General features: G+C 33.2%; 1 long non-coding RNA gene across 1 annotated transcript; it reads left to right on the top strand.

Annotated features, from left to right (window-relative positions):
* The first annotated feature begins 4,326 nt into the window (after nt 1–4,326).
* LOC143246402 (uncharacterized) lies at nt 4,327–9,789 on the top strand. The gene is made up of 3 exons (XR_013025961.1): nt 4,327–7,550; nt 8,357–8,502; nt 8,798–9,789. It is a non-coding gene; the product is annotated as an uncharacterized LOC143246402 (long non-coding RNA).
* Nucleotides 9,790–10,042: the final 253 nt, after the last annotated feature.

Here is a 10,042-nt window from a genome sequence, read left to right as displayed (position 1 = left end):
CCCATACTCTGCTATTTACAGAGATGTTATTCTTCATGCGTGCCCGGCATGGCCGAGCGCGTTAGGCGTGCGACTTGTAATCCGAGGGTCGCGGGTTCGCATCCTAGTCGCGCTAAACATGCTCGCCCTTTCAGCCGTGGGGACGTTATAATGTGACGGTCAATCCCACTATTCGTTGGTAAAAGAGTAGCCCAAGAGTTGGCGGTGGGTGGTGATGACTAGCTGCCTTCCCTCTAGTCTTACACTGCAAAATTAGGGACGGCTCAGGTTTCTCCTCCTGGATGGTGGTTGTGCAGTAGGCTAACAATTTACTCACTTAAAATACCAGCCTGTTAATGAATCCGCAAGCGATTGCAGTTCTATGTTCCTTCATGGAATCGAGAGGCTTAATGTAATGTAATGTATTCTTCAGACTGTTTTAGTTTAAGTTAGATTACTACATTGTATCCGCTATAGATTTTATCAGTAGAATAGCATTAATAACTATTTAGTGATAGTGCAAATTGTTATGGAACTTTTGAGAGAAATGATATATTTGCACTAAGTGTATATGTAGTTAGTGCATGGACATTACCCTTATAGGGTCCTGAGTAAGTGTAGGTTATTCTGGCCTTTCAGTAAAATTTATAAATACACTTGACAGTTGCTAAAACCAATACAAAAGAAGGAGAAAGAGGTTGATAAAACCTGTCCTTCCTGTGTTTACAAACCCAAATACCCAAATAACGATAAGAGAGAGAGAGTTTAAATGTCAAAGATAGCAAGTGGCTTCCAAGTTCCAGTGTGAAAAATGGATTTTAGAAGGTTTTAAATTATGACTGATAATACATTTCAAATAAAATTAGTAATCTAGTAAGTAGAAGGCATTGGCTTGCAGAGATATTTTGTTACTCAAGAATTTGAAATATTTATTTTTTGTTAAAAAAAAAAGGTTAGCTAGACTAACCAAGTTGAATTTGAAGTTGACTAGGAATAAGTAGAAGTAGAAATTAAACTTAAAGTTTTACTTTAAAAGATTAATCCAACACTGCAAATTCAGTGTAACTGAGCAAAGCCAGTTGAGAATGCACCAAGTCACATTACTTTCAAGTAAAGTTTCATAATCATAGTCTTTTACATAGGGTTTTATAACAATATAGAATATAAGAAATAGATGACATGTAAACCACAAAATCTAAAGCCAGTAAAATTGAGAAAAAAAGGAGGTATTGTATGTGATTCTTTTATGCTATGTTGTTGGGCATGTTCATATTGTAAAAATCGACTTTGAGACTAAATTCAAGTTTAACTATAGCTGTGGTGTGGATCCATGTAATAAACAATTACAACAACATAGTTACAAGAATATAATAGGTTACACTAACATTTTTGTTTTACATAGTGAATTATGATTAACTATGAACTAAATTTATATTTAAAGTCTGTTATTATGTTAAGCAAAGAAGATTAAGTTAATTAAGGTACATGCAGTTTAAGTTATAGTTAATTATAAATATAACATTAATGAGTAATTCATTTAGGATGTGAAGACTTAGAAAATGTTATTGCTTTTGAGATAAAATGTGGCTTATAAGTAGAAGATAAGTTAATTAAATGGCTTGGTGAGAGGGCTATTATTAATGGGGTGAAATCAGAGAGTATTAATGTTACAAGTCATCTCAAAATGCAGTGGTAGGTCTTCTGCTCTTTTTAATGTTCTTTACTTACATTGATTACACTAGTACATTAGAAATATTTGAACAATACTGAATGTATAAGTATTTCAAATCAGAATATATTAATGTTAGAGGGAAGTAAAATTAACAAATATGAATGTTAAGAATATCTGATACAAGTTCATGTCCTTATTTATAGGTACATTCTAACTATTTTACATTGTTATCACAATATTAATTGGTCTTATAGTTTTGCTGGAAAAACAAATTGATGAGCAAAAGTTCTGGGTGCAGCTGTTACAAAATATCTAAAGCTTCCTACACAAAGCTTATTAGCTAATGATAAGATTTTTAGGTTCAGTATATTTAGGCATTGAGTACATAGTGAAAGAGATCATTATTTCACTCTGTATTGTACTACTTGGGGATCATTTGGATTCAGTTATGGTTAAATATGTACAAAAAGATGTTGAGCTGTTACAGATGATTCAGTGAAAAGCTGTCATAAAGATTCCAGGTTTGGAGGTGTTATTGGTCAGGGATAGGTTGAAATTTCAACATTTTTCAATGGTGAGAAGAGCTCGAAGAGACATGATAGAGGTTTTTATGATTTTTAGAGGCTTAGAATTAAAAAAATCGAGCAGATGTTTCAGTGAAAAGTGTTTCAGCAGTAAGACTATAAGACATGAGTTTGAGTTAAAGAAAATATTTAAAGAACTCCAGTTAGGACATTATTACTTTTCTTAAAAGGTGGTTATGTAAGTTCATATAGGTAGTAGAAAACTAGGTGACCAAGAGTCCAAATCTTCCTTTGTTATCCCTTGGAAATGAAAAAGTTCGGAGACAGATTACCAAATTGATTTGTGGTACAAAACCTTTTCGCTGTAAATTATGCAAAGATTTGATATTGTTTTCCTTTAAACATTGAAGAACTAGTGGTGATATGATTTACTGTTTAAATATGTATATGCTATGATAACTCAGTTACAGGTTGCTTATTGGCAAAATATTTTTTTGTGTGAAATGGTTACTTTAAAAAACAGAACAACCTTCTGCTACATTCTATTAAGTTTTATATTAGCCATTTAAAGTTTGAATATATTTTTGTGTACCTTAGGAAATAAAAATCTTGTTAGAAAATATTAAATATTTTGTAATTTTTGGTTCTAAAGATTTTTGTTTTTTATATGTATAAATCTTGTGTTCTTCTTATTTTTACACAATTGTTTTGAAATTTGGAGACAACTTAAATTCATTTTAATATTTGTATAAAATTAATATTAAAACCTTTTCTTATTTACATTAATGATATTGATAGATTGTATTTTCCAGTCATGATGATATTATAACAATGTGGTCATTTGCACGAGTCATTGGTAAAGAGTAGCCCAAGAGTTGGCAGCGAGTAGTGATGACTATCAGCCTTCAAGTTTATCATTTGAATACTAGGTGATCTAATGCAGATAATACTTGAGAGTAGTTTTGTATGAAAATTGAACAATCAAACCTCATCTATTAAAGGATAATGATTTATGAAAAGGTTCAAAGGATGGATGTTAGTGTTTCTTGGGATGGAAAGATTATTGTATAAGGACAGAGAAAGAGTTCTTGATTTGTTTTATCTTGAGAAAGGCAATTATTAAATAATTTCTTCTTCAACAAGCTACTTACATAGAAAAACAGTATAATGAAGGCCTAACAGGATGTGTATGGAGACTAGAGGACACATGTTTGAGATATGAAAAATATGGGCTTGATTCCAGATAAGCTAAAGAAGGTGATTGGCTTATAGAATGAATATCCATTAGCAGTAACAAAGGCTAGCACTTAACAGTAGTTTAACAGTGGAATCAATGATATCCTAGACAGAAAGGAAGGTAAAATATGGCCTATGAGTGGAAGATAAGTTAATTAAATGGATTGAGAATTGGTTGGGTGAGAGGGCCATTATTAATGGGGTGAAATTTGAGAGTATTAATGATAAAATGCCTGATATGTGCAGTAGTTTAAGAGTGGAATCAATGATGTTCTAGACATAAAGGGAGGTACATTTTTACTTTTCTTGTGTGTGGATGCTTACTTGTATATAAGGGGACAGTCTTAAAGGAGCATATGGTCTCTTGTGTTCTCTGTTGTGGTTGATTATTGATACTACATAATGATTAATAGTATTTTTTGTTGAAGTATCTAATATTCATAATTTTAAAAAGTGGCTTTGACTGGAAATATGTTTTTGTTTTAATAAAAGATAAAACAATTGTTCTAGAAGTAACCTACTGGTATGTTGATGTCAAAAGTAATCATTTATTTTCTGGTTTAATGTATTCTGACAATTAGATTGCAAGACTTAATACCTGGACTCATGATCTAAAGAATGACTAGATTTATGTTTGGACAGTTTCAATGATTTTAATAGACTACAAATGCAAATATATATATACATGTTTTGAATTTTTAATGTTTGAAATAAATGTATTATGAATCTTTCATTGAATGCAGGAGAAAAAATATTTTTTGGGGGCTATCTTAGTTTTATAAGAAGTGATGGCAAATATTATTAATGGAGGATAAGAAATATTATAATTAGTACTAGTTACTAGGTCATATAGAGGATATTACTACTATAATATTTTAGTTTTGGATGATAAAGGCATGGTTAATATGTTCATGATTTTGAGAGCTAGTTTTCTCCACCATTTGTTGTAAAATCCTGTACTTCTTCTAAGGAATTAACCAGGTTTTCCTAATTCTTGGATTTGATTTCTCTGGTATGTTACTTTTTCTTTGTATTCCCAGTTTCATGTCCTACCATTTTTCTGTTTCTTGCTGCTACATCGACTGAGTACCTTGTTTTTCCTTTTTCTTCAGAAACCTTGCCCATGTTGATAGTTTTTCTGTCTCAAATGAGAGCAGAGTCCAGTATACTGCAACCCTATGGATTTCAGATGGTTATGACTTATTTTCTTTCCCTTGCTTGTAAGTGACATCACTCCGAGGTGTTTAACATTGACATTTAACATTACTCTTTTTCTGTTCTTCATGGCCCAGCATGGCCAAGCGTGTTATGGCACGCGACTCGTAATCTGAGGGTCGCTGTTTCGCATTCCCTTTGTGTCAAACATGCTCGCCCTTTCAGTCGTGGTGGCATTATAATGTGACGGTCAATCCCACTTTTCATTGCTAAAAGAGTAGCCCAAGAGTTGGCAGTGGGTGGTGATGCCTAGCTGCCTTCCCTCTAGTCTTACACTGCTAAATTAGGGACAGCTAGCACAGATAGCCCTCGAGTAGCTTTGTGCGAAATTCTTAAACAAAAAGAATAAACTGTTCTTCATACATTCTCCTTTATCTGGATCACCCAATCCTGCCTGAAACTTTAATGGCTTGTGTAGGGAGTTCTTAATTTCTGCTGATTTCTCTTCCCTCCAGTTCTGACTTCTATTCCCAGTTGGATCCAGCTATACGTCTGTGTCCTTTTTATGTTCTTCATTGTTATATTGCCTGCAGGTCATTTTTTGGAAGAGATTCTGCAGCAGGGCATGCAGACTACTCAAATATTCTTCTCCCACTTCCTTCATTGATTGGCTGTTTCTTCCTCGTGTGGGTACCATCTTCCACCCATTGCCATACTTCACTATTCAATTTGACTGTAACTTAGTAGATTTTCTTTTTCTTACAGAAGCATGTTTTTATCAGGTCACAGTTTCAGCTCAGTGTGATGAGTATTGCCTGTCCAGATATGCTTATCTATAGATAATAAAATTCTATGCTGTACAGCCTACTGTACATCATTCAAGGGTAGATTAGCTGTTGCCTAGTGACTTAGTTGCTCCACATCCATGCAGTGAGTCCTGGAGTATGATGTTGGTTTTTATAAGCTCTACTTATCCTCTGGTTGATTGGGACATGTGGTGATCCATGCACTGCAGTGCTTCTGTGTGGCACTATCTCAGAGATACTGTTGTGCAGGTCACATCCTACTATTGCAGGTGTTCCACTTTGTTGGGGTTGGACCTCATAAGAATGATGTTGCATGGTTGTTGTTGTGAGGGTTGTATGGGATGTCACAGTGAAATTGGCTTTGAGTGGAGGCTAATCACACCAGTCTTGATGTATACTCATGGCCAATAATGTGCACTGTTTAGATGGGGTGTTCTACAAGACTTCTAGTAGGTTCTCTTAATGGTGTTTTGCTTCTATACAATGCCTGATCCATGTTTCTGGTGTCAGTATTTCTCCAGACTTTCCACCACATTCCTTTTCATCTAGTGGAGTATGGGAGTCTCAGCCACTTTGGTGGTGGACCATGGGATCAGTTTCCTGAATGTGCTGAATTCCATTTAGTGGAGAGTAGGGCAGTGGTGTTCAGCTGAAGTAGATGGAATAGATCCTTTACATGAATCACAGTCATGTAATGTAATGTAATTCACCCCTCCAGTTGGGATTCCTTATTTTACTATTTTCTGGATGATAGTTCCCAGCAAGTGATTTTGGATCAGAGCAGAACCAACCAAGATAAGTTATGACACATATTGCAATGTGATTTCTCCACCCTTCAGCAGTTATTGTGTTTTGCTTTATGCACTCCTGCTTGATATGGCAAGTCATGGAGATTGATGTTTGGCACATTCTGCTTGATTTGCCCCCAGACTTTAGTTATTCAATGAATCAGACAGTCATCTATGTGTTCTAGTTTCTGTGTGATCCTATCTGATAGATATTGTTGCACAGAGCAGATGTAGTCCCCCCTGGCTCTTCACCTCTGTAAGTTTCATACATGAAGGCAGATTATGCATAGAGTGGATCCAGTCTGATTGGTTTCTGATAATGTATATTATTTCATTTCACATAAAGAGCTGTTTTTATTCTGTGCTGCCTTCTACATGCAAAAAAATAGTATACATGCCACAAGTCTTTTATTTCCATTTCAATGAAATTGAGTGGTTTCAATGCATCTCTCTGGCAAATAATCATTCATCAACTTTCCACCAGTAATAGCGTGACATACTCTCATGATGCATGTAACTCCCTCCATTCAATTCAAGAAAACTCACTTCTTTAGCAATACTCATGTTTAAACGTTTTTACTTTTTGTGCTCTTTGTGTGAATCATGATTTTAATAGTTTATTTTCTGAAGTGGGACTTCTTTCTTCTTTTTTTACATTTATATAACACTTACTGCCACAATATATGAAGAGTATCTGGTACAAAAGTGGTGCAGTTTCTCATGTGTGCTGTTTGGGTGCCTTTGAAGGATGCTTATTTGTATCCCTAGTACAAGTCCCCCACACCTTTTTTTTTAATGTGGGAGTCTAGCTATTAATTGAATGGAGGTAAGTTATTATTTTCCTGTACAGGAAATATATTTCCAGTAGTTACAAACTGCTGGTCACTTTTCTCACCCTTTCTTCCCAGTACCATTACATAATTCTTCCCTAATATCAAAGTGAATTGTTTGGTGGAGTTGAATACAAGGAGTAATGCACATCAGGAGTGTGTGTTTCACCCCTATTAGTGGAGGGTTTTCATATGAAAATTTATACATAAAGATGCAATGAACCATGTTAATCATGGGGTAGGTGGGATTTTCAAGGTTAGTAGCATGCCAAAAAATATTTGCACATAAATAGAATTTCTGAACAAGAAAATCGGTATGTGAGTGGAAATATATTATTAGTGTTTGAAAATAATAACTTTTGTGAAGAATATTTATACACTTGGATAATAGATATTTTCAGATTAGAGGTGTAGATTTTCCAAGATGGGATATCTCTTGTATTTAACTGCATTGAAAAACAAAGGAATATAAATCATTTTGAGACACTAGAGACATCCAAAAAGACCTGCAATGAGTCATAACCAAGCCTTGGTGAGAAAACTGGAGCATCTTGTGACAGGTGAGAATTTCTGTACTCTCAACAGTGGCAAAAGCTGTTCCAGGTAATAAATGACAATATAATCAAGGAGAATAACCAACTGAAAAATCTCATATACACACGTTTTTTGCACAAGATATCTGTTTAACTTCTTGCACAACTAAAATATTTGGAGAATAAAATGGTTCTTTATGAAGATATTACCAATAAATCTACCGAACACTGCATCTGTGGATTTCTGTGAGATCCAACTGTTGAAATAGATTCTGTTAAACCATTATCTTTTCACATGAGATAGGGTATGGAAGTGAGGAAGGAGAAGTAGTCTGTTTTAGACATTACATCCTTATGACAGAACTATTTGTACTGGAAAGTATGCAACAGGGTATTTGTGAATGTACACATTTGTGATCCAACATGAGTGGTTATGGTAACATAGACTATAACAGCATGGTGATGACCCTCCAAAATTGTTTTAGTATGATGTACTCAACTTCAGTAAAAGAAATATATAATTTTGTATACTACTAAATACCTGTAAAATTAATCTCCTCAGATCTGTCTGTAATGCAATTTATAGATTGTCAGAAACACAAAGTGAGACTGCCTTCATTCCTTTAGTCTTCAGAATTAGTTTTTCAGGTTCTTAGTCTTTCCTTTTAAATTAGTGATGTGTCCATGCATTGTGCTATCTTAGATAACACTTAAGTAAAAAATCACTAATAATTTTTTAAGTTATTGCTGAAAAATACTCTCAATAATCTGTAAGTTCTTTAAAATCAATTGTTTCTTATGAGCCAACTCAAAGTTATTGTTTTACATCCTAGACGAAATGATGATGATGAATTTTCAAAGACTTAAAGTGATCAATCTTGAAGAAGCTGCTGCTTCCAGTACAGAAGTCTCACAAGTCCAGAACAAAGGAATGTCAGTGCAGTACATTAAGGAATGTGTGAAGAAAACTGTAATTAAGGTAAAATTCTTAACTGAATCTTTTAAAGTTTTGATTACTTGTATGATTTAATACTCAACCACACAGTTTCTAAGGAATTCCATATCTGTAAAATTAAATAGAAAAATTATTTTATAAAAGTAAAATATTTATGTAGTAGAATAGGAAAGTGGTGAGTAGAAATTGAATATCATATGAAAATATTTATTAAATACAGACATTTTTTAGTATATAGATTGGTCAAAATGCAATTCATGAATAATAATGTATTGCCATTTTTATTTCTTTTATCATAAAATTATATTACCTTTTATAGGAAGTATATGATGAACAACAGTTGACATGGAAAGAAGAAGGCTATCTATTACATGTAGCTGGTATCCTTAAGTTTTTTTTTTCTTGTGACCAGACTTTTTAAAAATCACATTTCTGTTGTTCTTGTATTGAAATGGTAATTTGCTTTGTATTTGAAAAGAAAATATTCAAAAATAGCACTAAACTGCTGGAGATATCTGTCAAAACATTGAATGAAGAATAGTAAATTACCTCTAGGTTGACTTTGCATTTACAAAGTAATCCATTAAAGAACCATTAACGACATTTTCTTCATTGTTCTTCTTAAACCATTTTATGCCAGCACTTGTGTGGAGATTAACTTATGATAATGAAGTTAATCTGTCCATCCACTCTTGGTTCCCACTGGTACTTACATATATGATTGTTGTTTTCTTTTTACCATGTGTGATAGATCTAGAGATTACATATTTTTTAGTTACTTACTTTTAGAGGAGAATATAATCGTTTACTTTTTCTTATTCAAAAGCAAATGTCCATCATCATAAATCCAGATATTAATGATTTAGTCATTGTTTTCCATCCTTTTTTATTTTGGGAAGTTCAAGCTATGGTCGAATTTACTCTAAGGTCCTACTTCTGATCATTTCATCTCATGCCCAGTGTGATATTCAAAAAAGTTGATTTATTGAAAAGTACAAACATTCTTTGGTAAAATTGTCTAACAGCTATTTTTGTTTTAATTTAAGGGTGCTAAAATAAGTTGAACACCTGGCATATTTTTTCTTAAGAATGAAAACAGGGAGAACAAAATGGCTACCAAGAAATCATTTCTGTATTATGGGGAAATATGATTGAAGCCTCAAAGGTGTAGTATAAATGTTCAGCATAATATTTTTAAGACATTTCAAGAGTAGTTTATCCAAACGGATGTGCCAATTATCTGTACAGCAAAAACTACAACTTAATGTTTATAATGAAAGAATTGTGATGGGTATTGTAGATATATATATATATATATGAATATTTAAGTTAGAAATTGTTCAAATGGGCATCACAAATACAATGGTTTATTTAATAATATTTTACTTGTTCAAACCATGTATAGATAACTACTCAAGTTTATCCAATTTTTAGAGTTATTCCATTTCTGTCAATGTTTAATTTTAATTTATGGAACAAAACTGCAATCTCTTAATAGTAGACTTGGTCTGTCATGACTTTTCATTGTTTTTCTCACAGTTTTTCTTCCTTGTGTTCACTTTCT

Source organism: Tachypleus tridentatus, chromosome 1 (assembly GCF_004210375.1).
Source record: "Tachypleus tridentatus isolate NWPU-2018 chromosome 1, ASM421037v1, whole genome shotgun sequence".
In the NCBI taxonomy this organism is placed as follows: domain Eukaryota; kingdom Metazoa; phylum Arthropoda; class Merostomata; order Xiphosura; family Limulidae; genus Tachypleus; species Tachypleus tridentatus.
The sequence above is the reverse complement of the archived record's forward strand: the minus strand, read 5'-3'. Positions and strand labels throughout refer to the sequence as shown.